Genomic DNA, 17,289 nt, shown 5'->3' on the forward strand with positions numbered 1-17,289 from the left:
ATTTCCCATATATAAAGACAAAAATTGATATTCCAAATTTTTAAGACCCATTAAATTGTCTTCAATTTTGAAAATGAAGGATAGTTATTTTCTAAAAAGAAGCTTTAGCAACTTTTCATAAGGTAAGAACTAGATCTATACATTGTCATATTGATAATTAATAGATGGCTATCTCTTTGTATTTTATATCCAAATCACTCTAATAATAGAAATCAAGTTGGAAACATTAAACCAAGCAAGCTAAGACACTTTAAGAAGTTCAGAAATCACTGTTTTTAAGTATCTTAATGTTACCTCCAAATCATTTTTTTATGATTAAGAATATAAGGAATTCTATTCAAAATGTTTATGAACTTCTGAGGCTTGGAGAAGAAAGCTTCAGAGATAAGGTCCTCCTATTATTACCCACTTGTAAATTTACCAATTACTACAGGCAGCCAGAGGACTTAACACTTCGTAAGCAGCTACTATGTGCCAGGCACCATTTGGCACTGTATAGTCACCAACTTACATAAGCATCTCTCAAATATTATGAAGTCAATGTTATTATCTCCCTTGTCATAAAAGAAACCTGAGGATCAAAGAGGTTAATGATTGCCCCTGGTTATATAATAATTTGGTGTCTGTCTTTCTAAAACCCATGTTTTTTACCTCTGGATATTCGAAGGGAAATAACAAGTATAGTATTTTATACTGCAGAGCATAATCTCTCCCCACATGACACTGTCCTAGGATACTGAACATGTTTCTAAAAATAACTCATTTGATCATAGAGGCATCCATCTGGTCTTTCTCCAGCTATTCCAAAGTCATTGTTTCCTGTACTCAGCACCATATATCTAAAAGCCGCTGCTGATGCTTTTTTCGGCAACGGGAGGTTTAGGATAGAGCATTTTCCAAAGCGAATCTACTGCTCTGAGTGATTGCTCTGAAATCTCTATTCCTCATTAAATAATGACAGACATTAAAAAAGTAATAACTTACATTTGCATTGTAAACTAGAAAATGCTGCTAAATTCATGATCTTTTTTTTTTTTTATCACAACAACCTTGTGAGCCACATAGGGTAAATATTATTCTCATTTATCTAGAGAGAGAGACTGAATTTCAGACTGAAGACATGGGACTTGTCCAAGGTCACAGAGATGGGATATGGCATCACTGAATTCCAAGTCCAGTAATCTCTCTGTTATCCTCAACCTCCTCCTATAGATGGCCCATGTCTGCCTGAAGCTCTTTGCAGAATGAGGATAAATAGATAATACCTCAAAGGAAAGGGAGATAGAAAGGGTGGGGAGAGAGTATGCAATAATGTAATCCTACTCTAATGGGCTTTGTTTGAAGGTGCATCCCTTATATCTGACTCCCATTCTTTGGTAACAATCCAGTTTACTCAGCACACATATGATTCAGGGTAAATTAACCCCATGTCTGGCTTCAGAGATAGACTATCATTTAGCAAAATCCAAATTCCTGGCTAGAGCTTTTGATCAGAAAGCTCTAATTGACCTAATTCAGGCCAATGAGACTGGAGAGGATATTTGCTAGGGTCTCATGGGAAAAAAAGGCTTGCTCTCTCCTGGGTAGTAAAAGGTGCAGATGTAAAGCATTGCAGTCATTTTGATGCCATGCTAAGAAGCTTTTTTGGTGACTATATTAAGCTACTGAATTAAATAAATGCTGAATTCTACCTAATATATTGACTATCTGTCTATCTATCTATCACCTATCAATCCATTCTTTTCCTAAGAAGAATCTAAGCCAGACACAGGGTTATATGAGCCAATACATTTCCTTTATTTTTAGTCAGTTTGAGTTGGACTTTCCTTTACTTGCAACCAAATATATCCTCATGGGTAAAAATGAATTACCTAGGGGCATCTGAGTGGCTTAGTCCTTGATTTCAGCTCAGGTCCTAATCCCAGGGTTGTGGGACTGAGCCCCAAGATGGGCTCTGCACTGAGTGTGGAGCCTGCTTAAGATTCTCTGTCTCCCCCCACCTCTGCCCGTCTCCCCTATTCATGCTTACTTGCTCTTTCTCTCTCTCTCAAAAAAAAAAATAATAATGGATTGCTTAGTGCCCAGTGGCAACTCCAACTAAGCCATCTCAATGCCACTGCTCTTAAACATTAATAATTGTGGCCTAGACCATTGTCTTCTGTCACTTTTCAAATTGACAGCTGGGTGAAATTTGCCAGTCTTCTCCCTTCAAGAGGCCCTCTCTTCTGCTAATTTCTTATGACACTAAAATAAAAGATATTTTCACTAAGACAAAGTTAATTAGCATACTTAACATCTTCATTAAGAGTTTTTGAGTCCAACACGGTGACAGGTAGAGCTAAAGGGAGGTGGAAATTGGGTATGATATTTTGACAACTAATGAGAAAAAGACTGATGTCTGATAGCTGTGGTCATTGAGTAATTAGCTACATTTAATAGCATCTAGTGAGATGGGGAAAAACTCGATAAAGTGTATAGTACTGAACAAATGCAGAAAGGTGCTTTTAAGAAGATATTTAATCACTATTATCATTGTCAATACTCTCTGCCCCTCCCCCACTCAAACAGGCATGTGCTAAATAAATAAATAAACTTTAAAAAAAAGTTTAAAAGATAATCATTCACAAGGAAGACTGCAGAGGCCAACTCACAGACACATTCTCCTTACTCCTCACTCTATTTCAGACCACAGCAATACTGGCCAAACCGCTAGCCCCTCACCTCTACCTACTCTTCAATCACACATGCCATCCTAGGGTCTATCGCCAAAAAAATTTTTCAGTTCTACTAAACAACTAAATTTTAGGCATTCTGTTCTTCCTCTTCTTCTTTTATTACAAAAGCCCACATTGGTCCCAAATGACATCGATGTCTTTCTCAAACCCCATCTAGTCAGCATGTGTTAGCCGTTATAACTTTTATTTGTAAGTCTTCTAGTCTTCTTGATCAGGCTGAAATCACCCAAAAATATAATTTTCTTACTCATGTCTTTTCAGTTTGTTCAAATAAACATCTCCTCCAATAACTATCCTAAAGCAGCCCAACTCTAATTAGGGAAGGCCTCAGGGCAAAGCAATCATTTCCACATCTCATATCACTAAAGACTATTTTACACCCCACACACATACATAAACATCATATGTACAATATGGGGTTACATTATCTTCTAATGCACTTACGCAACATGGGAAAGACCTAATTCTCAGAATATTTAGTGCTATTTCCTTAACTAGACACATGCCTCTCTCGAATCCAGAGGTCTTAGGTCCTTTTTCTCTTGTTTATAAGGATTCCAAACCAGCCAATAGCACTGGTATGTATGAGATTGGCCCAAGTTTTACGCAGAGATCATAGCAAAGAATTAGGGATGTTAAAGCTACTGACAGAATTCAAAGGAGATGGGCACTTGCTTGTTAAAACAGCCATTATCAGCATCTGTTCTGGACAAAACAATTACAGTCTTTAAGCTATTGTGAGATGGGATTAATTTTGCCTCATTTCCCACTATAGCTTAAAGTACTTCTGATGATACATTAATTGGTACAAATGTTTCCAAGACTAAACATAGTGAAAACAGCAGCAGGTAGTTCAGTCAGGGTAGGGGGCTTGAGGTGCTGAGGAGTGGGAGGAAAGGCATCAGCCCTCTTACTGCACTGTCATCACCAAATCTTCATTTCAGAAGGTGGAGGTCCCAGAGAACAGGAAGATTATCAAGACTGGAAACAAACCTCATGTATGAAGCAAACCTTTGTAATTATCAGGGCTGAGTAGGGATAAAGGGAACAATCCCTATTTAAGTGTGCTTTCTATTGGATTATCATTTTAATAAAGACTCAAGCCTCTGTGGAAAATGGATATATAAACATAGATCAAAACAAGAAACAACCCAGTATATCTCCTATGCAATAATACAGGGCTTTAGCTAGCTAATTAAAAGGGAGGCCTATGGGGTCAGAACCTAGAAACAGTGAAGTAGTGTCTGGTTTAAGAATTAGTCCAAAAGGTCAAATCATGTTTTGGGATTGGGAAGTTCATTATCAGTTGCCACAAGCCTCATGGAGAAGGTGTTCCAAACCAAACTGAACACAGAGTAAAGGGTCAGTGCCTAGAGTGATCAGCCAATCTGAAGACAGATAGCTGCAGTTAATGTGGTGACTGAGCCCTCCAAGCACTCAGACATACTGACTCTTGCCTTGAAACACCATAAAAGCACTTCTGGTACCCAATACAATGGACATAGAAAACCTTAATGCAAGGAAAAATAAAGACTATAAAGACTATAGCATTTTGCGGCAGGAGGGGGAATGGGGCACTCAGGCTGTAAACTCTCCCTCCCTGGAGATTCTGAAAACAGGAATCTGTTGGTTGCCTTGGTCAACTTAGTGGTTGTTGATTTAGGCCTCCCCACACAAGGACCTGGTGGAGATGAAGACAGGAACTTCATTGCCTTTTCTAAATTATCTCATAGCTTTCATCTAATGTGCTTGAATGCTTTGCAGTCTTTGGTCTTCTTAAGGGCTTTACAGAAAGAATAAATGGAATAAAATATTCTCATTTTCTAAAAGTCATTGAATTAAACAGGAGAAAGCGTATACACAGCAGGTGAATACATATCTTTAAAAGGCTGACAATAAAATAATCACTGTTTTACACGATGGATGTTTACTCAGAGTGTAGTGATTTTCTTGACCATCTCATGAAGAGAGTGTGCTGCGAACATATTTAACCCACTATCAATAAAATCCATTCTTCAACTGGTGGCAGTAGTATGGAATGCAGAGACTGGAACAGGTTTACAATCCCATTAGTGTGAGTTTCATTCCTCTCCCTGTATTGCTCTGGTGCTTATTGATTGTTTTATATTCAAATCTTCGGCTTGTGGCTGCTACCTCTGTTAACAATGTGACCTTTTTTACATGCAAAAGTGGCAAAAAGACGATGTCTTGACCTGTAATCATCCTTACGTTGCCTATTGTTATAATGGGTCATTGGTTGGTGGAATGGTAATAAAATTGCAGCAGTTTGCTGCTGACTGGGGTTCAGGGACTCTGATGATGGGCCCAGGGACTCCTTCATTCAGCATGAACTGTTCTCCTTCTCATTGCTGCATTGGGTGTGACTGGTCACCAGGAGTATTGCACAGATTTCCCCAGGAGAACACCATGACTCCTGGTTTGTTGACTTGAATCTATGGAAGAACTCTTAGAAGAAATCTTCTCCCATTCCTTCATTTTTCCAAAGAACAAATGAAGGCTAATAACAGGAAACTGCCAGAGATAAACCTACTCAAATAGATGGAGGCTGAACCTCTTTCATTTCTTTCACATCCATCTTCTTATTACTAATAATATTAACAATAACCATTGATGTTAAGCAACTATATGTGCTGAGCACTTTATGTATGTTATTTTCAATCTTCACCAAAACTCTGCAGTTAGGCATTATTATCCCTTTTTACAGATAGGAATATTAAGCCTCAGAGAACTTGAATGATTCACTACATGTTAAATGCCAATGCCATATGCCAAATGCCACATCACTAACAAGTAGTTGAGTTTGGATACAAACCCTGGTCTGTCTGAATCCATGCTCCTTCCCATGATGACCTTGGCAGCACATGGGACAGTTCTAGCCTCCATCATTCTCAGGCTCCAGAGGAAAATTCCCCAATACCCATTTGGCCTTAACTATTATATCTTCCCCTCAGTGGCTTCAGAAGATGCATGGCCTCCCAGGAGGACTATATAATCCCACAGAGTAGCCACTTGGAGTCAGGATGTTTCAGCTGTTTGTCTGTATATGTCTACTACAGCAGAGCCAAGTCTCAGGAATCCCAATGTCACTGTGAACAAACAATCTTTTCTCCAGGACCAATCCTGCCTTGTTCTGTAAGAGTGACTTTCTTAGACTCCCTAGGAGAGATTCTAGGTTTACAGTCTGGCATCGATTCTGATTTACTGTGTTGACCTTGAAAAGTTATATAAGCCCCCTGAGCCCCTGTTACCTTGAGTGTAAAGCAGGCTAATAACAACCTGACAGGAATGTTATGCAGACAAAATTTGTAAATATCCTAATAAAGGGCCTAAAATGTTGTAAACCCTAAAGAAATGATCATTTATTTTCCTTTCCCTTCTCTTTTCCTCTGCCCCTCCCCTCTAGCAGTCTCTGAGGCCTCTTTCCCTAACTGGCCTCTTTCTTTTGATGCCTCTGCTATCACCAAAGTTTCCTGGCATCCTATGTTCTCTCTGCAATTAACCTTTCTTTTCTTTCCATATGATAGAAGAACCTAGGAGGGAAATGGACTCATGGTGGCCCTGTTACCCTGGGAAACTTGGATATGGAAGATCACAAGAAGAGGAAAAAGATTGACATGACAGAATCATGGATTATTAGTGATAGAAAAACTATATTATTTGTTAGAGATTTTTAATGTTCACTGTGTCTGATTCTACTCTCATTCTAGGCAAGTGAAATATTATCCTTCTCCACCTTTCCTTGTAATTGCAGTTGAGTGGGAACATGTGGGTGTTAGTGATATGCATCACTTCTAAGCCAGAGCATTTAGTTGCTGGTGCAAGGTCCTCCAGCCTTGGTCCTGCCTGCCAAAGCAAACTCTGAAATACCATGTTAGGATGGAGCTACATCAAATGACATACAGTGACTATATGGAGCAGAGCCCATAGTGACCCACAGTGGAAACATATGTCAACAATAAGTTAATTTAAGCTACTGTGAATTTGGGCATGTTTCTTACCATGGCATAATCTAGAGAATATAGCAATCCAAACATTGGCTTTCATGTCATAGCCCTTGAAAGAGTTTTTTCTTTTTGGTCCCTAGTAGCAGATCTTTGGGGAAAGAACACCAGACTCAAAGATAGGAAGCCCATGAAATGACTTTTAGCCCTGGATGATTTACCAGCTGTAAGACCTTAAGATATTCACAACCTCAAGTCCTCACTTTTCTCATCTATAAAGTAAGAGTTAGCATATCCCCAAGTGTGAGACACATAACATTATTGGTAATTTAGATCCTTGCTATTAAAGAGTGGTCCAAGAACCAACAACACCAGCATTACTGAGATTGTATTAAAAATGCAAGTCCTTGGGTCCTACCCCTACAGGATCCAATTCTGCGTTTTTAACAAAATCCCCAGATGATTTCTATGCACATTAAAGTTAGGAGAAATACTGATTTAGATGATACTAGGACTCAACACTAAACGGCATATAATCACAGAGTAGGAAGTTAGTTATTCCTTTTCCACTTATCTTTCAATCTTTCTGATTACTTCATGGAGAAAGTCTGAGTTTGATGCCAATATGTCTTTAATACTTCCCTACAGCTGCTAATCTTCTTTTTTTTAATAAGGAAAAAACAAGCCTCAGGTTCCTAGACAGGTAATAGTACTTAGCTTGACTCTCATAGCATATTTTTATTTATTTTCATTGTGTTTATTTAAATGGTTATCTTATATTTATGTCGACTGATACCAGTTTTCTGTTTAAAGTAGTGATAGGAACCTCTTCAAAATAAATTAATTTAAGCAGGAAAGTGAATGTATTTTAATAAAATATAATAAATGGGAAGAAGTGTTTGCTTTTTTTTTCTTTATTTATTTATTTTGAGAGAAAGAGAGAATCCCAAGCAGGCTCCAGCTGCTAGCACAGAGCTGGAGGCAGGTCTCCATCTCACAAACCATGAGATCATGACCTGAGCTGAAATCAAGAGTTGGGCACTTAACTGACTGAACCACCCAGGTGTCCAAGAAGTGTTTGCTTTAATGCTTCCCCTCCTCCATGTCAGGGAACCCCATTGGTTTGACACTCCTGATTTCTCTCCACAGATTCATCATTAAGGGACCTTATTCTCTCCACATAGAGTAGGGGTGGAGAAAAGTGCTATATGTCATTATAAATTTCAGAAGGATGAAATGAACATGTTTAGGATGAAATCCCCCTTCTTCCTCTTAGAATTTAGACATCCAGAGTACAATTACTCATAGATAATTGACTCATAAACTCCCAGTCCAATTGGTAGAATCCTAGCAGCAGGTTATTTATTCAATATACCTTTTTTGTGTGCCTATGATATACCAGGCTATGCTCCTCTCCTTTTGCTACCCAGAAACATCTTCCTCTTTGGAGGGTTTTGGACCAGCCCCTAGACATACTGTTGCAGTGTTTTTGGTTTCTCGGCTTCTAAATATGCTCTGAGGAAAATGTCAATAGCATTGATGAGCTGGAATCATTCTAGAAGAAAACATTGGGTACGCAGCATTATAAATCATGAGAAAAAAAAACAGGTAATTGTTCATAAGGCATCTGACCAATTCCTTCATGGCCTAACCATAATCTACCAAAGCAGGTCTATCAGGAAGGATTTTAGTAATTACCCTGCTAATGACATAGAATTTTGTCAAAAAGCCCTGCATAACAGGGGCACTGCACCTTTTCTGCAGAGTAATCACTTTTGTGTCTAAAACCCTGCATTTGTTTTTTTTTAATAGTTTATTATCAAATTGGTTTCCATACAGCACCCAGTGCTCTTCCCCATAAGTGCCCTCCTCCATCACCACCACCTCTTTTCTCCCCTTCCCCTTCCCCTTCAACCCTCAGTTCATTTTCAGCATTCAATAGTCTCTCAAGTTTTGCGTCCCTCTCTCTCCCCAACTTTCTTTCCCTCTTCCCCTCCACCTGGTCCTCCATTAGGTTTCTCCTGTTCTCCTGTTAGACCTATGAGCCCTGCATTTGTCTTTATCAGTTCTTCACCACTCATAACAGTGGTGCTTCTTTACTCCTATTATAATACACCCTTTTGTTTTCATCATGGTACTTCTCTCTCCTTCTTTGCTTCTTTAGAATCTAACTCCCTCCACTAGATTATAAGCTAAAGGAGAGCAGGAATCATCTTTGAATTGTTTGTGGCCATATCTCAAATATCTAGAAAATGTTGAATAAATGAATCAACCCTCTCATATTCCAGTTGGAACAAAAAAACACCCCTAGAATTTGTACTTTCAAGATCTAATTAGCAGTCATTCTGTAGTATTATTGCTTAATCCTGGAACAAGATATGTATTAATTTCCCCTGCTATGTGTGGCTCTCAGTGTGTGACTACCTTTTTATCTATTGCCTTTTTATTTGTTGGCTCATTAATGCCCTGTCAACAGCTGAAAAGCTGCACTGGCTTATAAAGGCAACAGTCAACAGGCAAAAGATAAGAGTTTATAAGTAAAGGAGTAGGACCCAAGGGAAACCTTATCAGGAAATCATTGTTAAGGTGTAACTTTCAATTGCAATCAATCTAAGATCTGTCCTCCAAGCTCCCTTTTCTGGCCTTAGCTGGGTAAAGTTGACTTGGGTGTTAAAAACTGATTCAAAAAAAATTATTCAGAGCCCTAGAGCAATTTCTGGTGAAACTGTCCAAAATTTTCTAAAATTTATACTCATCTAAGTAACTGTCTATAAAGGCACCATTTTTGAAGCAAATTATTTCATTCTTATCCTTCCATTTCTCATGTTTTGTCATAACAATACAAACGTGGGTAGCAAGTCAGAGGCAGCATCTTATTTAGCCTGAACAATATTTTTAAATGATACATTTAGGAGCATGAGTTGGCACCTTCTGGTCTTTTGATCTCTCTAAATATGAAGAAATCTAGATTGATAGTTTCTGAGAGATATTAAAAGGAAATAAACCAAAAAACTGGACTGGAGTCTGCTTAAGGGTAGGAAAGCCTACTTGGGAGTTTCTGGTTTGTATGAGCATTTCATTGGATTTATTAGCAATGGACTGGAGATTAATTTCACCATTCAAAACACTGATGAATAACCAGAAATTGCTCCTGGATGCTGAATGTTTTTTATTTTGAAATCAAATCCATTTTGAATTCCTAACCCAAATCAATTTTACCTAGCAAAGGCAGAAAAATCTAAATTCTGCTGTCCTGAAATACAGACACAAACTTATCTCATATATGAAATACTCATAACCCCTGTGATTGTGGCTGGTGTTGTCCTAAAAATGAAAGGCCAGGGAAAAAATGGGATTTAATCCAGCAATCTATCACAGAAGTGAAAGTGAAAATTCACAATACTCAAAACACCACACCCCTTGAATTACATGCACACACACAGACTCACAGAAATACACTGACATTTTAGTGCCTGCCCATCTTATGACAAATCTTATCTTCCCATCCCTTCATGCCCATAACATTATCTAGAACAAATTCAGGGTTTTGTTTAGTCCCTAATATTAACAGCTTGCATTTGTTTATTCTTTACCTTGTGCAGTGTGTCTTCTCATACATTATCCCACTTTAACATTACAACTATCTCAGAAGAAGACAGATAAACATCCTACTCCAATTTTAAAGATGAGACTCTGTAAGCTTGAATGATTTGTCAAAGAACCTACAATAAGTAAAGGGTAGAACCTGCACAAAGACTCCAAACTTCTGATTCTTTAACTCTATGCCTCTCCTGCAATGTTTCACAGATTCTGGAGTGTCCTAGGAGGTGTGACATACCCTGCAGGACTCTCATCTCTTAAATTACAGGGAGGTCTCAAGATGTCAGACCTGGATGCTGGTCCAAGGCAATAATGAGCTTGAGCTAGGTGTACTTACCAAGACTGTCTTTGGCACCAGTCAATCATTTTCTGGGGTGAACCCAGGGCCTCCGAGCTATAATCCACAACCTAAAGGTAAACTTGAACTGCTAAGGGGTGTCGGTCAGCTAGTATTCTTCTCAAACAAAAGACCAGTGAATTTGTTTCCACTGGTAGGAGTTATATTTCATTATCTCCCATGTATTTTGAGGACTTGGACAAAGTGCAAAAATTCATGTAGGTATTTTCAGTCTACTCAATGAATGTTAAATTATTCATTCTCTGATGAGACCAAACATGCCTGGGTTGGTACCATCTAGTCCTCATCCTTTTGAGGAATAACACAGTTCTGGGATACTTACTGTAATGGAACCAATGAAAAATATAAGCCTTGTGTCTCTCCTGTCCTCATTCAGACTGGTTATCTCTCTAGCTTAACCTCACAGATGCCCCTCTCAATCTTACAAAAGGTAATTCTGTTCTCCTGGCACAAATCACAATCACCTTGTTTTCTGAAATTTATTGTAATAGAGGCAGTGAAAGAACACTTATTTATTGAGTTACAAATATGTGTCCAGCACTTGGGTAGGCCATTTCAAGAACATTATCATTTATAATTCTCATAACTGTCCTGTAAGGTGGTCATTCCATAGATGAGAGAAGAAAGGGTAGGAAGAGTGAAATACTGCAAGGTCACACAGACTAGAATTCTTGGTGGGTCTTCAAATCTCAAATATACAGTCTTTCCACTCATAAGATGTTGAGAACCCAAAGATAAATTTGACCTGCTTGAGCTTTGGAGAAGGAGGAGGGTCTGCCTTTTTTTAGGAAGAGAGAGGAAATCAATCTCTCCCATTCTGTGGTTCCAGTAATGCTGAGAAAAGTGGAAAAATTTAAGAGCAGCAAGGGTTCAGCAAAGAAGGAAGCTTTCAGCAAAGGAGGAAGCTTTCAGAGGGTAGGAAGCAGCTCTGGAGAGCCAGCTTTGTTCAGTGCTAAGTCCAGCAAAGGTGGAGCTGCGGGAGGATGCCTTCTCAACCCACCGACACGGCAGACATCAGCTTAGTCCTGCTTTCCCAGGGGCAGGGAACTGCACCTACATCAGGCCCCTTAAGCCTTGGGACAGCCTGAGATACTGGAAGCGGCACCTGGAGGCTCAGTAGGCCAGAGAGGAGTTGAGAGTGGCATACAGCTGAGTCTGTGTGTGTGTGTGTTTGTGTGTGTGTGTGCGCGCGCGCGCGCGCGCGTGTGTGTGTGCTGGGAGGCGGGGGCGTCTGGTGAGAGGCCTCTGCTCAGTAATGTAAGGGGATGGGCCGCCCACGTGACTCCAGAAAGGCGGAGACAGGCGAGCTGGAGGGAGGACTGACAGGCCGCCTGGAGGGAGGTGAGGAGGGGGGCGAACTGAATAATTGAGGAGCTGTTCAGCAGCAGCGGCTGCCTCCTGCCTTCCTTTGCCTCCACCACTCCGCATCATAGTGGGAGAGAGAATCTGGCGCGGTTAAGTGCAGACGGCTAGCCACCAGTCGCTGCAGCTAGTTCATCGCCTCCAGCTCTCCGGTGAGTAAACGTCCCCCTTCGCCGCAGTCTGTCCCCCTCTGCACCCCCTGCATCCCAGCTGGACCCCCGCGAGTAGGATGGTCGCCTCTTGTTGAATGAACCAGGGAGCGGGTGCCAAAAGAGGAGGGGGTAACAGGAACATGGCGCGGAAGCTGAGGGCGCCCTTCGGGAAGGGGTCCTTTGGGAAAAGGAAGGAGCTGGGTTGGGGTCTTTCCGTACCTGGCCCGGAATGGGGCCTGGACAGTGTCTAGGGTCGGGGACGCCGGGCTCCGACTCACAGGAGCTGCCAGGTGGGGCGGGGGTAAACGCAGCTCCAGCGCGGCCAGAGTGAGAGGCAGAGTAGGGAGCTTCAAGCAGTGCCCGGGCCGCCTGGGTCTCCACAGACGCCGGGCCTGTCCTTTTTTCCCTGCCTTGTCACACACCCAGCTCCCCCAGCTAGGTTCTCGGCCTCGGACTGAGCCCACGGAAAGGAAGAGAGGCTTTTCAGGCTGTAGCCCGAGGGGAGGGCGCGGACAATGTCTGCCCTTTCACCTGAGAGCAAACTCTTTAAGGGGCTCCCACTGAGCCCGATACTCACACCGGGCCGGTGCGCTTCGGTCCCCAGAGAGCGGTGATACGCGGCGGAGCAGCGAGAAGGACGTTGATAGGAAATGTGTCCAAGGAAGCTCTCTGGCCAGAGGGAGCAGCCCCGGGGAGAGGATTCTCACCCGCACTTATTCACCCTGTCTGAGCTTTCTCTCTTCCCTCATCCCAAACGCATCAGTTCCCTACAAATCGAGAGGGCAAGAGTACGGCAGAGTGGCCTCTTGGGTACATCCCTAAACCTCCTTCTCCATCTAGAGTTATCTTCCCTCCCCCCAAACACACACACATACACACACAATGTTTACTTTATATTGTGATCGAAAAGTAAGGTAGAAGTCGCCAAATGACCAGAAGCAAAGGAAAGGCAGAGGAAAGATGGGAGGAAAACTAGAAGAGCAGAGCTCTCGCCTGCTCCTAGTACTCCTCACCCCACTACCTGTGCGAGTCTCCATTCACTGAATTCTGAACAGAAAGTCTTGAACTGAATTCTAATTCAGAGGGAAAACTTGGGGTGGGCGGGAGCAGGTGGGATTCTCGTCGAAGTGGCGGGACCAGTCACTGGCTGGAGTTGGCAAGGGCCACAGAGTGATAACCCGCCTCTCGCCCGGGGTAACGGGTACAGAAGACCATCCCAGGCACAGAGCACCCGGCAGGAGCTTGGGCCGCAGAGCCGACAGCTGGGAGGGGCGCTGTCCACGGTGCTGAAAGTTCTGCGAGGCCCGGATCTAAATATCGCGGGTAACTGGCGGCTCACTGCTTGCCAGCGTTTCCCGCAGGCAAAAACTGCGTAAGAGCCATGTAAAGAGGGTCAGGTGGAACAAGCGACCTGGAGAAATGGGTATAGGTGCTCTGCGTTCCACGGTTCTCTGCCTTCCCCTGGACTCCTCTTGGAAGGAGGTTTTCCAGACTGCTAGGTAGAGGAGCAAGTAGTGGATGTCATTATAGGATTCAGTTTTGCTAACTTCAGGTGGGAATAAGACGTGTGGCTATGTCCTCGGCCTGTGCAGTGAAATCTTCCTACTGGGAAAGTGTTGGAAGAGCAGTTAGGGTTGTTATTCTAATAAACACTTCTGTGGTTTTCAGGAAACAGAGAATTGTGAGGCTACCAAAAGAAGAGGTTTCATTAACGAAGAGGCTGGTTTTTCTATTCCTGGCTATGGCTTTTTCTCTCTTCAGCACCCTTCTCTCCCCACTGCAGATTGTTTACATCCTCTAGATATAAATTTCTAAGCAGCCCTGCATGGTTGTTTCTTCAACTAATCTTTTACACTATGGGTAAAATGGGCAAAGAATCAAGCCAATTTGGAGGGGGGCAATTAAGAAAATATTTACTGAGCATCTGCTTTCTACTAGGTAACATTATCTCATTTAAGCTTCATAATAACTTCTAACTATAAATATCACAAGGATTAGAAAAAAAAAGTTAAAACCCAGAGCTTGGATTCAAATTCAGGTTTGCTTAACTCCAAACTCCAAGCTATTTCCATGTCCTCATTTTGGCATTTGGCTTTGGATAGTTTTATTGGAGAATGTAGCAAAAGGATGTCAAAACAGGAAGGTCTACTTTCTTTTTCACATATACAACTCTCTCTCACAACCCTTTCCTCTTTAATCTGTTCACCCACCCACTGTCACTCACTCCCACCATACCAACTGCTTTTGTGCATGCTGATTGAGACACCACTGTTCACATAAGTTGAGCTTCAAAATTACAGAAACAAGTTAGAGGACTAAAACAGCAGGCTTTTCCAAAAGAGCAGTGGGGCTTCATGGGGTCTGGAGAACTAGAGCCCACCTGTGCTTTCATATTTAGAATTATACTCTTGAGCTTTAGGGCCGGAATAACCTTAAAGATCACTGACCACCATTCAGATCATTGTTTTACAAGAAGGAGAATTTGGGGACCAAAAGATGATTATAAGTCTAAGTCACATGATTGAAAAGTTAGGATTGGAAACCAGTTAACTCGATTCCAGGGCCCGTGCCTTTCAAGTACCCTCTTCATGCCTCAGATACCCTTCCTTGTTTCCTTCTTTGGTTATATTTGACAAGAACATCGCCATCAGTAAACTATATGCAATAATATACCACAAATACCTAAAATCCAAGTGCTCACCTTACATTTTCTTTCTTTTCTTTTTCTCTCTGGTCTCACTATTCCAGTGTTGTCTAATCCAACATACCTGACCCACCTTCCTCAGCAACAGTGCTCCCTAAGGGAGTAATTTGCAAATGTGGACAGGGGATGGCATTTCTCTACTTGCATTTGTGCTGTTTATATTTCCTCTTCTGTGGTCTATTCCCAACAAAATAAGTTTTTCAAAATAAATGCCCCAAGCATCTTTCTATGTTCTTACAGATACTTGGAAGAGGCCTTAAAAGATCTAGGCAGAAATAAATAATCATTATAAATGCTAATATAAATCAAATGTGAGGCACTTTCCTAGGTCCTTTTCATAAATAATTTCATGGGATCTTCACAATTCTGTCAAGTAGATAATTTCATTAGAGGTGATCCTAGAGTTCTAGTCCACTCTAACATCCAGCAGATCTGATATTCTATGTATTCTTGCTTCTCTTTCAGCTCTTAGCAAAATCTAAACTTTACTAATGGGATTTTTGTAACCCTAATAATTGCATTGGCAAGGAGGAGATTTTTATCTTGAATTAAATTGTTCTATCCCGTTCCAGTGTGTAAAGTTTAGAAATTCAAATTCTATTCAAATAGTAATGTTCTGTTCTTTTATCTCGATATTTACCACAACATATTCTTCCTTCATTTGTTATCCTTACTTAAAGATCCTTATATACCTTCCTAATTCTAATACTAATATTCTGCTTCAAACCCCATCTAGAAAGAATTAAGGCACAACGCATAATTAACTACATAACTTCTATTGTACCCTCACAAGGCCATCCTGCAAGGCTGCTGTTCCTGGGTGCTCTGGGCCCTGTGAACCATAATCTTTAACTGTCTAGAGCCACTCTTCAATATGGTATCACTAGCAACATATAGCTATATAAATTTTAATTGATTAGCATTGACATTTAATTAACATTAAACTTTTCAATTTTTAATCACACTAGCCATATTTCAAGTGCTCAATAACCATATGTGGCTAATAACTACTTTATTGAACCATGCAAATATAGTACATTTCCAGCATTGTAGAAAGTTCTATTGCACAATGCTCCTTTAAAGAGTGCTAAAAACATCTCATGGCAACTGAGAACTTGGAATTGGGAAGAACTTGGAATTGAGAAGAACTTGGGACTCTGCTTTAAAACTTCTGCCAAGAAAAGACGAAAAGCCATTTATGGCCTAGGGCACCCCGGAAGCCCAAATATGCTCAAGATAATAAGGCTAGCAAACAGAGTACATGTCTCGCTGAAGGAGCTGTCGACCTCTGGCATTTGCTTCATATGAATGCTGTTTTACCATGGAGTAAAATGTTCCATGATGGGTCTTGCTGGTTTCCTGGATTCCATCTTAGAAATAACCTGGAAGGTTTTATTCAAAGTTCAGGTTTTATATACATATGTATCACATATACCTCTAACTATATGTGTGTGTGTATGTGTTTACATGTATATGTATGTGTATCTTGTATTAGTAAGTATAGTATGATAAATATAGGGAGAATATGGGGCTTGGAGTTCATAGTAAGTGTGCCACTTACTACTTGGTGACATTTTAAGGCCCTCTAGAGCTCTATTCCTTCATTTGTGAAATGGTGACAAGAATAGCCCATCTCAAAGAGCTATTGTGAGATTTACAGGGTAGGTAAGTGAAGGTACTTTGCAGGAAGCATGATTGCTATGTAATGGTTTATAATCTCATATATATATATATAATAGTATATAAACAAATAGGGTAGCTTAAACTGAATGATTTCTGAATGTTTTTAATCCCTTACAAATATATTTTGCTTTTGTTGTCATTTTTCACTGAAAAGGAGAATCCTGAAGAAAAAAGTCTTTTCGGTTGTTGAGATTTCTTGTTGCTTAAGTTTTATGATTTGAAATATTATTTATTGTTTATAGTTTAGTTTATTTGACCTCAAAAATTTCCTTCAGGATAGAAAAAAATACCTAGGAAGTCTCAGTGGTTCTGAAATAGCTTTTACTTTTTAATTAATAGTTTTAAATTAATTGCCAATAACTATCCTGTCATTACAAGAATGGTTCAGATAACAGAAAAAATATTATTGATATTCTTGAGCATGAGTGGATAAAGAGGATGATTTAAAAGAACTATTTTTACTGTTTATTAATTGAAATGAACTACCCACCTCATGAATCAATGAAGACTTCTATTTCATCCATTGATTAACCCCAAAATAAAAGTAAAGGCTATCAATTTGACTGAATTCTTGAAGTTGCACTAGGGATTCTGAACTTAAATCAAGAGTCTTTACACTATCCATTCTCTAAGGTAAAATTTGTTGAGGTCATAAGTAGAAACTTAACTCACTAACAGGTGGGACTGGGAGGCCAGAAGTACCAGGGCACTATGCAGCTATTCTCTGCCCCCT

The 17,289-nt window shown here is 40.5% G+C and overlaps 1 protein-coding gene across 1 annotated transcript in view; it reads left to right on the forward strand.

Annotated features, from left to right (window-relative positions):
• The first annotated feature begins 11,984 nt into the window (after window positions 1-11,984).
• The window catches only part of SLC7A14 (solute carrier family 7 member 14), a 107,686-nt gene continuing 102,381 nt past the window's right edge, over window positions 11,985-17,289 (forward strand). The window contains exon 1 of the mRNA XM_029940777.1: window positions 11,985-12,169. The gene's annotated coding sequence lies outside the window, so the exon portion shown is untranslated. The remainder of the gene's footprint in view (window positions 12,170-17,289) is intronic.

This window comes from Suricata suricatta, chromosome 5, assembly GCF_006229205.1.
Source record: "Suricata suricatta isolate VVHF042 chromosome 5, meerkat_22Aug2017_6uvM2_HiC, whole genome shotgun sequence".
NCBI lineage: Eukaryota > Metazoa > Chordata > Mammalia > Carnivora > Herpestidae > Suricata > Suricata suricatta.